Here is a 14677-nt window from a genome sequence, read left to right on the forward strand (position 1 = left end):
GGTGTCAAATCCAAAACACTGCCAAGGCCTATGTTTTTCTTCTAGGAGTTTTATGGTTTCAGGCCTTATGATCAAGTCTTTAATTCATTTGGAGTTAATTTTTGTGTATGGTGTAAGATAGCGGTCCAATTTTCCCAACACCATTTCTTAAAGAGACTGTTCTTTCTCCGTTGTATGTTCTTGGCTCCTCTGTCATAAATTTATTAAGCATATACATGTGGGCTTATTTCTGGGCTCTCTATTCTGCTCCATTGATCTATGTGTCCTATTTTTGAGCCAATACCATATGTTTTGACTACTACAGCTTTGTAAAATATAGTTTGAAATCAGGGAGCATGATGCCTCCACCTTTGTTGTTCTTGGTCCAAATTGCTTTGGCTAGTCAAGGTCTTTTGTGGTTCCATACAAATTTTAGGATTGTTTGTTCTATTTCTGTGAAAAATGCCATTGGAATTTTGATAGGGGTTGCATTGAATCTATAGATTTCTTTGGCTCTCTGGACATTTAACACTTAATTCTTCCAATCCATGAGCATGGAATATCTTCTTCAGTTTCTTTCATCAATGTCTTATAGTTTTCAGTATATAGGTCTTTCATTTCCTTGGCTTAATTCACTCTTAGGTTTTGTTTTGTTTTGTTTTGTTTTGGGGGCAATTGGAAAAAAATTCTGTCTGGATGAGCTCTTTAACAAAGTCTTATCTGTTTACATTTTATTTCATAAGTGTTACTTTATAAATATTATACTTAGAATGAGAATATCTCCAACTATAAGTGCTATAAGGACTGTGATATCTCTCAGAGAATAATTTAAAACCTTTATATCTCTACAGAAAAATAAAATGTCCTAATAACCAGGTTTGACCAAGAACTCTCTGAGAGAAGAAGCTAAAAATATTTTAAAAATAAGAACCAGTACTTGCTCTTTTATTTTCTCTTTTACCCAGATAAAACTGATTTCATGAGATATTTTGGAGTCTTATGCCATACATATATGCTTTACATATGTGACATTCAAATCTGCACGACCACCCTACAGGTTAATAGGGGTGTTCTCCTTACGGAAAAGGAAGGTGTGGTACAAGAGACATTAAATAATTGGTCCAAGGTCACACTTAGTATGCCACAGAATATCACTCAAGCATTACTACTATGATGCTATGTGACTTAAAGCAAGTCACTTAAGAAAACCTAATAGAATTCAGAGATATCATCTCTAAAATGAAGGGGTTGGATTAGAGGATCAGTCCTGTTAAGTAGAAATAAAAGAGAGCCACATACATAATTTAAATTTTTTCACTAACCACAGTAAAAAAGGAAAAGGAAACAGCTGGAATTAATTTTTAACATTATATGTTATTTAACCCAATGTATATAGAATGTCATTTCAACAAATAATATAAATATTACTAAGGAAGTATTTAGGTCCCTTTTGCATACTACGTCTTTGAAATCTATTTGCATACTTCATACTTATCACACATTTCAATTCAGACTGCCCATATTTCAGGTGCTCAGTAGCCTGGCTACCATATTGGACAGTGAATCACTAGAATTCTATTCTCCAATAATTACATATAATGCTTCAGGAGTATTCATTATTAAAAGTAAGGCACACCAGCAGAAGCTGGGCATACTAAAAGGAGCTGTGCACACAGTGTGGTTTAATGCAAGCACTGTGAAGTTCTCCAACTACAGAAGGCAGAAAATCCATCTTTGATGGCCTTCCTTTGTAGAAAACAGAAATCGTCCATGTTTTTCAATGATTGAAAATATAAATCATCAAAAGATAACAAATTGATAAATTAAGCTCTTTGTGCAAACTGAAAATCTTTTTAGAAGATATGGACTAGCCCTGGTCAGGTAGCTGAAATGGTTAGAGCATCGTCCCAATATACCAACGTTGCCTTTTCAATCCCCAGTGAGGGCACATACAAGAAACAACCCATGAATAAGTGAATAACTGGAACAACAAAGTGACGCTTCTCTCTACCTCCCTCCCTTTCCCCTGCTCTCTAAAATAAATAATTTTTTAAAAATTTAAATAGTAAATTAAAGTGTCCTTAACACTGGATGTGAATGAGTTTAAGTTTATCCTATTGGTTGGACCACTAGAATCTTACATAACTTTGCAGTGTAGGGAACAGAAATCTGTGCAGGATAGATACATAAGAAAATATTTACCTACTTAGGATTCAGCCTTGCATTCTTAGAGTCTAACTTTAAAGGGAACTTATAGACTGAACTAAAATGGAAAAAAGACTTTTTAAAATCTAGATAATCGCATGTGAGGTGAAGTCACACCAACAAAAAGGCTGTCATTTTGACCTGAACATCAATTAATGACAGCTCAGTGACAGAGTGACATCGAGGAGGAAGTAACACCAGCAGTCACTATTGCATAATGCACCTGGGCTCCTCTCAAAAGAGGTGTTAACAAAACACATTCAAAGTTACTGACAGCAGTGTAGTTAGGCAAGCCACTTCAAAACAACCAGGTCGTAAGTTATAGATGAAATACAAATCTCAAGATGCAGCTCAAGGGGAGAAATGGTGAGAGTGTGGCATGGAGCTCACTGAAGGCAAAAACTGGTGCATAACGTGTGCCCTCTTGTCAACCAGCTCCCACTCTGCCATTCAGATGAAGGATCTGCAGCAGTCCCACCTGTAGGTGGCCACGTAATGGCTACATGGGAAAGCCAGGCCAGTCTCTTAGACCAAGGAAGCAGAAGAGGGAGGGAAGCAGCGGGGCCACCAGAGCAACTTCAGTCAGGTAGATGGGTAGAGGTTATGAATTTAGGATACTTAAGTGTTGCATGAATTGCATGGAAGGATTCATTCCTTCCTCTTGGCAAGCAGGAAAGGACCAATTTATCCTAAACCAAGAATGAGGATCTCAGCATATTCTTGTAAGCAAACCTCAATTTTCAACTTATAAAATTGTTTGTGTGTTGAGGGAGAGACCCCCTACTAGTCTGAAAGGCAAGGAGCAGGAAGGACTTGGGGGAATTGCTGAATTGCCATTGCTGAGCTGGTGGCATGTTAGCTGTGCACATAATGTCAATTCAGGAAATTGAGGATGAGGAATTGTAATGTAGGTCCTTCTGGCACCAAAGCTAGAGCTTCTTTTCTAGATGGAAAGGATTTTACCTGAGAATCACAAGGTTGTAAGGAATCCACATTGCAGAAAATACAGCAGCCCTTTTATTATCTTTTTCCACAGGCTCATAAGGCTCTCCAGCCTACTAGTCCCATAGTCACAAATGGGCTTGGACTCAATTCAAATACACAAGACAGTAAAATGTTAGATAATATTACATCCCACAACTATAGGCAGTTTACTCGATCTTCTTTTGTTTATTTTCTATGTGTGAAAACAGAAATAGTATTCCTCATTGCCAGTCCATGCCAAGACTGGTTAAAGGAAATAGAGATGTACAGTAAGCTCTAGACACAATCAGAAGTTCTGAGGATCTTTCATTTTAAAATAAGGTTTACCATTCCTCACAGAAGAACCTGCCTGTCTTTAGCAATCATTTTCATTCTGTGAGCAATTGACTGGGCCAGGAAAAAGGTTCACCTGGGCATTGAATCTCAAGAATAGGCCAGTGTGGGCCTGACAGGGACACCTGCATGCCCAAGCAACTGACCTTTTAAAAACTTTGCAGTCAAGTGCTCAACTTTAAAAGCAGAGGGCTTAAATGGCATCTTACATTTTTTCTTCTTAAAGTGGCAAGGCTTTATTTAGTGTCTGCAAAGTAGATTCACTGTAGAGACTTTTAAATTTGTGCACCCAGACTGCTGTCTGGAGGGCTTGGTATATGGGATGGAATCATATTTTAAGAATGGCAAGTTTCTCCACTTGGCAGACAATGGTCCCTGACAGCCCCCTGCACTGTCATGGGACAGACTATGCAGGGTTTTTGTAGCTACCTTCATCCCCCAAGACTGAGAGCTCTGGGAGGGCATGGACCACATCTATCCTGTTCATAATTGTATTCTATCTCCATCCCTGAGAAGCATGCCTGGCATAAAATAGGTACTGAGGAAATATTTGTTAAATGGGGGGAAAGGTATTTTCTCAGGAAAGGTCAAAAAGAAACAACAATGGACCTCCAGCGACCAAGATTTCTGAAGAATATGTATTGAGTAAGAGATGTACTCTACTTTTTCCCTAGCATAATAATAGCTTTCTCCAGATAATGAACCTTCTTCTCTGTGAAATATCTGCCTTGCTTTATTTTACTCAATACGATCAGGGAAATGCCCACAGGTTATCAGATAATATAATACTATATATTTTTAGTCCTTAATAAACCATTCCAAATTTTTAACAGATCACAATAAAAAGTTATAATGTCCTAAGTTCTTATGTTTATATTGGTAATGCCAGCTCAGGTTTTACACCTGTCTAGGTCTTGGTTATGCTTGTCAAAATAAGATCCATCTTTTAGATTGGAAATGTACCAATCAGAACAAAAACTGAACAATGACTACAAAACCATTATATGTAGCAATATCTAATTTACAAAGTATTTCCACACCCATAACCTCATTTGCTTTTAATGACACCCCTGTGAAAAGGGGGTGCCGGAGGCAGGGAAGGGGGAGAGAGAGAGACTCATTTTACAGAGGCAGAACTGGAGCTCATACAGCTAAGTCACTGAGCATAATGCCCTTAGTAAATGAATAGTCGGGGATTTCTATGTGCAGTGAGGACAGAAACACACTTGAAGGTGTTTAGAAGGCCACTGGTTTATAATACTTAAACTTCAGTTTACTGGTTTTGCTTACCTAACATACCCAATAGAGACACTATACAGAAATTACATTCTTTATGGTCAAGCATCATTATCAAGCCCTGTCATCATTATTTTTGTTTTATACAGGGCCATGGAGGAAAGTGTAGGCCTTCCAGTATTGAATGACAGGTTTTTAAATTAGCTCTTTTATTCAGTTATTAATATAATACAAGCTGACAAGAACTATCATGGAGGACAGAGAGGATTGGGAACAAAACATAAGGCGTTATGTACCTTTATAGCAAACTAAAATCTGGTTGGATATAAAGAGAGATGTATCTCATTCTTCAAAATAGAATAGAACTAATTTGGATTGCTCCAGATGGGACTATTTCCCAATTCTTTCTTTTACATTATCTTTTTCAAGATGTCTGCATGACAGCTTTTCCAGTGATCCAGTGAGTGTATATGAAAACATGGTTCTGTATGCAGTAACACAAAAATAAGATGACTTATGTTATGCTGTTAGTTTATACAAAGTGGAATTCCTTGAATTCTTTAGTGATACTACAACTTGAGGATTCACTAAAGTACTTACAAGAATACATTAGCTTTAAATAGTACTATTTACCCTGATTGATAGCTCTTTCTTTGGGTGAGAGGGCTTAAGAGTGTAAAAGATGCACACAAAAATTTCTAAAGATCATCTTCAACTTCCCACCAACAAATCTACCAACCTACTCCCAACTGTACCATATACTTTCCCCCACCCCCATGAAATTGGATGGACCATCCCAAAGGCCAAGCCATTCATTTGTACACTGTATCACTTTCTCAAGAACTTTGTTCTTGAAACTACCCCTTCTTTCTCATTATGATTTTTCACTTTTCTACTAAGTCACTATTAGCATCCAACATGGTATAACATCTATTATGTTTTTAAATCTTTTTATCAATACCTGCCTTCTCCTATTGCTGTATTGCTCTGTTTGTCTGCATAGTAAAATGCCTCAAAAAACTGGCCATCTTTAATGTCTCCTTACCCCATCCCCACTGTGTAATGTATTTCATTTCATTGCTTAAACAATGAGGAGATAATATTAAAATATAGAGAAGGCATAAAGAATAAAATACAAGCACCTGTATTTGGCCACTCAGTTTAAGGAACAGAACATTACTAGTAACTATGAAGTTTACTCTTTAACCCTCCATTCCTTTCCCTTACTTACTAGGAAGTAACTGCTATTCTTTTCTTCCCAGTTTTATTGATATAATTGACATATAACCTTGTGTAAGTTTAAGGTATACAACATGATGATTTGGTATACATATGTATTGTTTAATGATTACAGTAAGGCTGTTTAAACCTTAGTCACCTAACATGGCTACGTGTGTGTGTTGAGAAAATTTTAAATCCACTCTCCTAGCAACCTTCAAGTACACAATATAGTATTGTTAGATCCCCAGAACTTATTCATCTTCTAGCTGGAAGTTTGGACCTTTGGCTGGCATCTCCCCATTTTCCCCACCCCCTAGCAACCGCCAACCTAGTCTTTGTTTCCATGAGTTTGTTTTGGGAGGGTTTTTTTAGATTCTACATATGAGTCAGGTCATACAGTATTTGTCTTTGTCTGACTTATTTCACTTACTCAAGTTTCATCCATGTTGTCAAAATGGCAGGATTTCCTCCTTCTTTATGGCTGAGTTATATTCATATGTGTGTGTGTATGTGTATATACATATATAATTTCATGTGTAAAGACAATAGAAAAACAGTTTTAAATATGCAAGAACTTATATCCAAGCCATTTAAAAATTATTTACACAAAAGATTATTTAACATGAAATTAAGAAATTCAGGAAGATAAAATTATTGTATCAAGACTGATGGTAAGCATTAAAGGCAGTTAATTATAGAGGTAAGTCAGTGTAATTGTTATGAATATGAAACCAGATTAAGAATAGTTATTTAATGCAATTACCTAAATCTAACCCTTAAAATTGTATTAGTGAAAACTAAGTAAGAAGGAGTGTGAAGGATTGATTACATGTTACAAAGAAAAAAACAAAAGATATAATTCTTGGATTTGACAATTAAGCAAAAGTTAGATTAGAGAATGTTAAAAATAACAACTTATATAAATAAAAACATCTTCCATATGATTGGATTAAAAAAAAAACCAACAAGAAATTATCCATAGGAATGAAAGAATACAAATTACTAAAAATTAGCAAATCCCCAGAAAACATAAAATAACTGATAGAAGATCACACAGATCAACCATTTCAATAAATGTCTTTTAAATCCCTTTATTGAAGGACAAATAATCTCCTTCACTAAAAGAAAAGAATTTTATCTTATCATGCTGCCTGCCATGCTAGCACACAATTCTAATTTATTTTCTTCCTAACAGTTATCATTAGTAGAATTAGTTTATTTGTTTGTTGCCCAGTTCTCTGTTCTAGAATAGAAACTCCATAGGAAAGGACTGGGGCTGTCTTTTTCACGCCAGTGTTGTAGGAACTCAATAAATGTGTTGTACCCATCAGTGAAATGAATACTACAAATCTCAAAGACAGATTAAATATAAAAATGTAAACAAAAAGAAAGCAGAGGTTACAAAAAATGTCATTTAAAAATAACTGCAAGATACTTTTAAAGTATAGAGTATTTTTGTTGTTAGTAAAAGACAAAACCCATAATGAAATTTAAGTCACAAAACTTGTTATGTCAAATACCAGAATCAACATATATGATACAAAAAAAAACCCACAGAAATACAGACAGAAATTACAGAATTACAGTGAAAATGAGTGACTAATATACTTTGAATAATTTTTGATAATTTGAATAATTTACCCTCTTGAATGTATATGTGTGTGTTTTATATGTATAAAATAACTTGGTACCCAACAAAGTATTTTCTAAGTAGACATATATTGTTTAGTCAGAAAACAATCATTACTAAAAAGTACTTACTAGATTCCATTTGAAAAAGACCTTTGACAACTTTCTTCCATAAAAGCTATTAGAAAAATAATTCATGGAACTGAAATAAAAATTTGGAATACATATAAATTTATATATATGGAAAATATTTTAAGTTTAAGTGTCTGGAAACCATTACTAAGACTGGTCTAACATTTTTGTAAATGTCAGATGTATTGAATACCTTCTAAGTAATACAATCTCCAACAGACAAATTGCAGGAAGATCCCTAAGCCTGAATGAGTGGCTAGAAAATGGAAGAATGCTTATTGAAGGCACCAGCATATTCCAGTTCTACAGCCACATGTTAAATAATGGTAACTTTTCTGTACAAAACTATGTTAAATTTGATTTCATAGTGCCATGTGATTTCATAATGCCTTGAGAAATGAAAGGGAAGGAATGAAGGTAACATTTGTTGAGCATATATGTGTTGTTCTGATATGTAACTGCATTTAATAATCAATACCTAAAAGTATGGCTGTGTTCATTCATTCAAGAAATATTTCCTGAGCACTCCCACTGTTGCCAGGCATTGTTATGAGCACTGGGAAGGACATATAATAAAATTAGGTGAACTATATTGTATAGCAGTAGATGGTGGTGGGTACTATGAAGAAAAATAAAGCAGAGCCCTGGCTGGGTGGCTCAGTTGGTTGGAGCATTGTCCTGAACACCAAAGTTTGCGAGTTTGATCCCGGGTCAGGGCACATGACCTAGGTAGTGGGTTCGATCCCAGTCAGGGCATGTAGGAGAGGCAATTGATAGATGTTTCTCTCTCTCTCACATTTCCCTCACCTCCTCTCCCTCTCTTTCCCATCCTCTCTCTCTAAAATCAATACACATATCCTTGAGTGAGGATTAAAAAACAATTAAGCAGAAAGGAGGGATGGAGACTCGCTGGGGTGGGGAGTTACAATTTTAAATAAAGTTAGTGAGGAGAGGCATTCCTGAGAAGATAACTGAATAAACACTTGTAGAAGATGGGGGAAGTGTGCTCCAGGCCAGGACAGCCAATGCAAAGGCTCAGAGGCAAGCATGTGAACACCCAGGAGGCAGTGAGGGTGGAGCCATGAACAGAGAGGGGAGTAACACAAGGGGCTTCTGGGAGACCTTGAGGCTTGACTTGAACTTGAAAGTGATTCTGCCTTATGTTTGAAAAGAAATCACTGGGACCTTTGCATAATTGACAGTAGGAAAAAAAAGAGAAAAAAGCAGAAAAATAAAAGAACAAAAAAGGGAAATAATAGACTGCTGTGGACAAGAAGGAGGTTCTATGGAAAGTAACCTTACAGCGTAATCTAATCATAAATTCCTAAGTGGGCAGGTCAAGGTGGGTAGCCATGCCCCAGGCACATTATATATCTTGCTTCCAGGTGTATTCTCTATTTGGCTTAAGTACTTTTTTATAAAAATTCTCTACAGGTTTGGACCCTGGTACATCAACATTGATGAGCAGCAACGATAGAAGAAAGGAGTTAAGAAGCTACTACAGTAATCAAAGAAGGAGAAAATGGTTGCGTAGACCCAGGTGGCAATGAAGAGGGCAAGAAATAATGGATTCTGGAAGTATCTGAAGGTATAGCCAACAGAATTTGCTGGTGGATTAGATGTAGGTATGAGAGATAAGAGGAGCCAGCATAAGTCCAAAGATTCAGCCTGAACAACTGGGTAAATTTTCATTATTTGTGTCATACAGAAAAGATAACTAGATATTATTCCAAATATAGTCTTCCCACAATGTCTCATTACTTGAGGAAAAAGGCAACTGAAATTATGTGCATAGAGTAACTAACCATATGGATTTCAGACTTTTCATTTTATAAATAAAGGTTAAGAAGTTCATTTAATAATTGGTAATATCTCCCTGAATTATGAGATTTATTGTTCAGTGACATGGTACAGCTTGAAAATGTAAAGAGGCTAGAAAAAAAGATAGGAAATTTATGGATGACAGAATTGTATTAGGTTATCTAGGGATATTAGGAATACTTGGGTAGAGCTCCACATTCTTGAGACTGATGGCATGATAAATTATCCATAGAATCTCCTTGGAAACCAGTGTTTGACAGAAGGAGACGGAGAACAGACTTTCCTAAGTTTAGATAGGTGACTACTACTTTGCTCTGGCTTCTTTAGTTCAAGTGTTTCAAATAGAAACTTGAAAAAGTAACCACCAAAGATATTTTTAAGCATATACACAGAGCTGTGTTTTGGACATTAAGAATATAGGTATAGCTTTCCAATTAGTTTTTCATACCATAAAGGTTAATAAACTCCAAGACATGTATTTAATTCCTTTAAGTTTTCTGTTTATATTCTCTCATTTGCCCTGTTGATAAGATGCCCCAGCAATATAAGTTGATTTTGTTGTTGAGAGAAAATGTAATTCTTTTCCACTATTCTTATTGGAAACAGTACCTTGGATAGCTAGACTCAGTCTTCTATCTGGCTATCTTTGTCAGTGTGTATAAGCACGCCATGGTATAGTAATTTCCAAGAGTTCATTCTCTTACATCTACCCCTTCCCCTGGATATCCCTATTTCAGTGAAAGGTACTTCCCTCTTCCTTCCCTGCCATCTTGACCCAGGTCCTTACAGTCCTTCACCTCTATGGTGAACAGTTGCCAATAGCAAGAAATACTAATGCCGCATGATTCCTCATGCGCGTAATAACTCCCAGTGCTACCAGTGCAAAGGTGACGCTGGTCTCATTTTTGGCACCCTGAGAGCCTCTCTCCGGGAGTCTGTCCCCACTGCCCTTCCTGTGGCATGCTGCCGCCTGCTGAATGTCAAAGCCTGGCTCTGGTCACATCACTCTCAGAACCATAGGCTGGCTTCATCCTGGCAGCCACACTCTCATACCTACATTTCAGGCCTCCGAGGCGTGGCTCCGCGCTGCGGTTTTAGTCTCCTCTCCTGGCCCTTCCTTTTCCAGGCCATTACAGCTGCAGCAAAACCAGTCCCTCCTCCTGAACCCGACTCCGTTTTAGCAGCTCGGGCCTTTACTCACACAAAAACACTCCGTCTTGTCTATCAAAAGTTGACCTGTCCTTCTGGTCCTGTCTTAAATGCAGCTTACAAGAAGCTTCTGCTGTTGCCCTGATTAGTGGGATTAGCACCCCTGCCCGCACCCAGTTTGTACAGCTCTTACTGCAGTCCGGGGACCTGAGCACCTTTCTTATCTCCAACACTTTACTCCAAGGTCCTAGAAGGTACCAAGTGCACTTGGCTCATCTCTCAGTCTTCCATGGGTGTAGGACTGGTGCCTTTCACAAAGTCAAGTTCAAGGATCATCAGCGTCGGGAAGTGTTAAAGAGTAGAGACATCTTAAAAGAGGTCATTTTTAAACTTTACCATTAAAAGCCGTGAACATGTCCCTGTCACTTAATAACAGGATATCAGTGGAGACAAACGGATATAACCATATCTCCCTGGTCTCTTCAGTGTTCCTTCCACTCTTCTGTGTAAACAGAATTTACATTACAGTGATTAAAAGTCCCCTGTAAAATGGTGCCACGAGGCCATATCTGGGAAGAGAGGATCAGCACTAATCTGTTCCTTACTTGCTGTTTAGTAAGGGGAATATGAAATGATATGTTTGGATCAGAGACAGAAAGGAAATGGAGTTTTCAAGGGAGAAAAAAAAATTACAAAAGAAAAACCTGTTTCACAAAATGCAGTCTGTGGAAAATCTTTCAGCTGAATGTCAAGATTAAGAAAAATCAATAAAACCTTTGAAACCAGAACGATGTGAAAGGCTTTTTAGGCCTGGGCAAAATACATAGCTATAGCTTCAAGTAAGTAAAATCCTCCAGTAACCGCAAAAGCAATTCTTCAATATTCAGGAGACTCCATGGCCCCCAAATGTGCTTAAGCACAAAATGCTTATTACAGAGATAGGGACAGTCCAGATTCAAAGGGCCAGCGTTTTCAAAAGGACTTTTTACCAAGTCTGTAATTAGTTGTTCTGGCAAAAACTGCATACGCGTCTAATTGCATACACAATTGGCTAATTGTATCTTCAAAATAAAGGGTAAAGGGTTAATTGTATCCACATCTGGCCACAAAGAAAAAGATTGTCCTTTGAAAATATGACACTACACTTAGATGAAAATTTGCATTAAACAACCATCCCTGTTACTACTAATAATTATAATAATACCACATGCTTACAAATTAATACCTTTCATCATGATCCTAAAAACACTTCACAAACATTAATTAATCTCACAACACTCTTCTGAGGTATGAAAGGCGATTATCCCATTGGTGTCAGTGAGGAAATGCAGGAAAGTTAGGGAGGTGAAGTTCCCGGCCCCCAGCCCTGCTCACTGGCCCAGGTCACCAGGGAGGTGCAGTGGGGAGTCTGGTTCACATAATCAACAAAAATGAGCCTAAAACCCATGTAAAACGAAGTACTCAAATTTCAGGTTAGTCAAAACTGGCCTTTGATTTAGAGACTACTTTGACTTCTTTCATTTAAAGGAACATAGAGAGCATCAAGAATGGAGCTAACAAGTAGAACTTTTTTGTTCCTGGTTTTGATTTGATGATCAAATATTTCAGATAATTAAAAAAAGCAGAGAGAAGCATACAATGCATTCCCAGTTGGTACTTTCAACACTATGTCAGAGGAGTGAGTTTCTGTAAGAGATGGATACTTGGAATGTTCTAGTTACAGCAGCTGTGAGATGAGGACATGCTAGCCATGAGGTGAAGGACTAAATCAGAGTAAAAGTAATGTTACCTTAAATCAAATTGCTAGTCAGGAGCAGCCAATTTATACTAGCCCAGAATATCTGACTTAAAACAAATAAGTTTCCTTATAAATGCATGAGTACTGTACCTTAATACCCTCATTAAGAATGAGAGAAATAGCCCTGGCCGGTGTGGCTCAGTTGGTTGGAGCATCATCCCATAACTAAAAGGTTGCGGGTTTGATTCCCAGCCAGGGCACATGCCTAGGTTGTAGGTACCTTCCCTGGTCTGGGTACCTGTACTCCCCGATCTGGGCACATGTGGGAGACAATCAGTCGATGCTTTTCTCTTACATCGATGTTTCTCCCTCTCCCTTCCTCTCTCTAGAAGCAATGAAAAAAAATGTCCTCAGGTAAGGATTTAAAGAAAAAAGAAGAATGAGAGAAATATGAGAGTTCATTTTTAACAACAGAACATAGATTTTAAGGATGATTTTTTATAATAAAAACAAATATTCTCATATCCACACCAGAAAATGTTTGGGTGGTTTTCTTACTCATTAAAAGTGACAATAAATTCTCTATGCAAATACTTATAAAGAGGTGGAGAGAGAAATGGGCTCCTATTCAAGTCCATTTACTTATCCAGTGAAGACACATGCTGGAGTACAAAGGTGAGCAAGACAGTTCCTGCTCTCTGAGAGGATGCACACAGTGTGTGCATTTACTTATATTCACTCAAGCCCAGTAGAAGAGTAAAGAAAACACTGAAATAGAAAGTCAGGGGCATGGAAAATAGAAATAAAACATGCTGGAAATAAGAATCAGTATGACTGAGTTTCTGCACTGCAGAGTTGGCTCCAAGTTACTGAGCATCCAGAGCAAAAAAGAGACACGTACATGTCACAAAAAGAGAGAGAGAGAGGGAGGGGGAGGGAGGGAGGGAGGGAGGGAGGGAGAGAGAGAGAGAGAGAGAGAGAGAGAGAGAGAAATGGGAAAAAAGAGAGAAAGAGACATTGGAACATATAACTAAAATTTTAAGAATGCCTAATGGAGGTAAAAATCAATATAGTGTGGGAGGGCCTAAAATGGAGAACTGACTTCTAAACGGGGCAAGGGACCAGGGAAACAGTCGCATTCTGGGCTGTGCTTGAAGGTCAGTGGCTGTGGTAGAAAGGACATTCCATACTCAATAGGCAGCCAGCAAAGAAGAGCGCTGTGCAAGCAGGAGGCGTGTTTGGGAAATGGAAGTAGATTCTAGCACTGAGGGCGAGGTGGAATGCAGTCCTAGACAGGCCTGGCAAGAGCTCCAACCCCAAATGCAATGCCACACTAAACTTTGTATGTTTCTGTTCAGTACAGGTAACACTAGATTTCTGGGAGGGAGGATGGGAATCCTTTTTCTTTTCTTTTTTTAAAGTATAAACCCCTGACACTACATAAAGAATAGACCAGAAAGGCAAAAGTCAGGAGGAAGAAAGATCTGTCATAAATCTGTAATAGATCAGATGAGGGACGATAAGGGTCTCATCTCTGGTCCTGGCGCAGGAGAGGTAAAGGAAAGGACAAGCAAGAGACTCTCTGACAAGACTCAGTGAAAAATTAAATGTGAGGGAAAAGATGAGTCGCATATGAACCAAGCCACCAAATCCTACCTGACCAACGATATCCAGGAGGCTGATACTGCATGTTATTCTGCTGTTTGATTAGGGCTAGCATCAATTAAATTAACATATACCTTGTGTCACACTGTTTTTCATCAGTGGAAAGTATGCAAAATTGTTTTTTAAAATTATATCAGAATATGAAATGTATCTTTCTTTAAAATAAAAAGGGGATGTGCTGTCAGTCAGACCCATGGTATGAGACTGATTATTATTTCTAGCTCAGGTTTCAGCATTATCCTTTTCCTGTTCATTTACATCTATAAAAAAAGAAAATGAGCCTTAAATTTGTTTCTAGAGATGTCTATGATTTGCACTCACTAAATGTCTTTGTAGTCCCCTCCCAAGTGGCCAGGGGTAATGAAAACTAGGATCAAAGTAGATGCTTAAAAGTTACCTGCTAAATGAATATATTTAAAAATTAAAGTCAAATAGAAATCACCTGTTCCCCAAACCAGTAGACAGTTATTGCTGTTAGCATCAGACTATCTGTTAAATGAAGATAGGTAAGGGACTGCTCTGTCCATTAAATGACAATTTTAAAATTTCATCAGGAAAAATGATTTTCTAAATAATTTACCTTTC

At 37.6% G+C, this 14677-nt stretch overlaps 1 protein-coding gene and 1 long non-coding RNA gene across 10 annotated transcripts in view; one reads left to right on the forward strand and one right to left on the reverse strand.

Annotated features, from left to right (window-relative positions):
* Nucleotides 1-14677, forward strand: part of LOC150001480 (uncharacterized) — a 139832-nt gene that overhangs the window by 101296 nt on the left and 23859 nt on the right. For all 7 annotated transcript variants that reach the window (XR_016513043.1, XR_016513039.1, XR_016513044.1 and 4 more), the window contains one exon: nucleotides 9154-9307. This is a non-coding gene — a long non-coding RNA (uncharacterized LOC150001480). The remainder of the gene's footprint in view (nucleotides 1-9153; nucleotides 9308-14677) is intronic.
* Nucleotides 1-14677, reverse strand: part of UMAD1 (UBAP1-MVB12-associated (UMA) domain containing 1) — a 210138-nt gene that overhangs the window by 24060 nt on the left and 171401 nt on the right. The gene's annotated exons all lie outside the window — the stretch shown is intronic.

The sequence above is a fragment of the Furipterus horrens genome, unplaced genomic scaffold (genome assembly GCF_987537825.1).
Source record: "Furipterus horrens unplaced genomic scaffold, mFurHor1.1.pri manual_scaffold_9, whole genome shotgun sequence".
Taxonomy (NCBI): Eukaryota; Metazoa; Chordata; class Mammalia; order Chiroptera; family Furipteridae; genus Furipterus; species Furipterus horrens.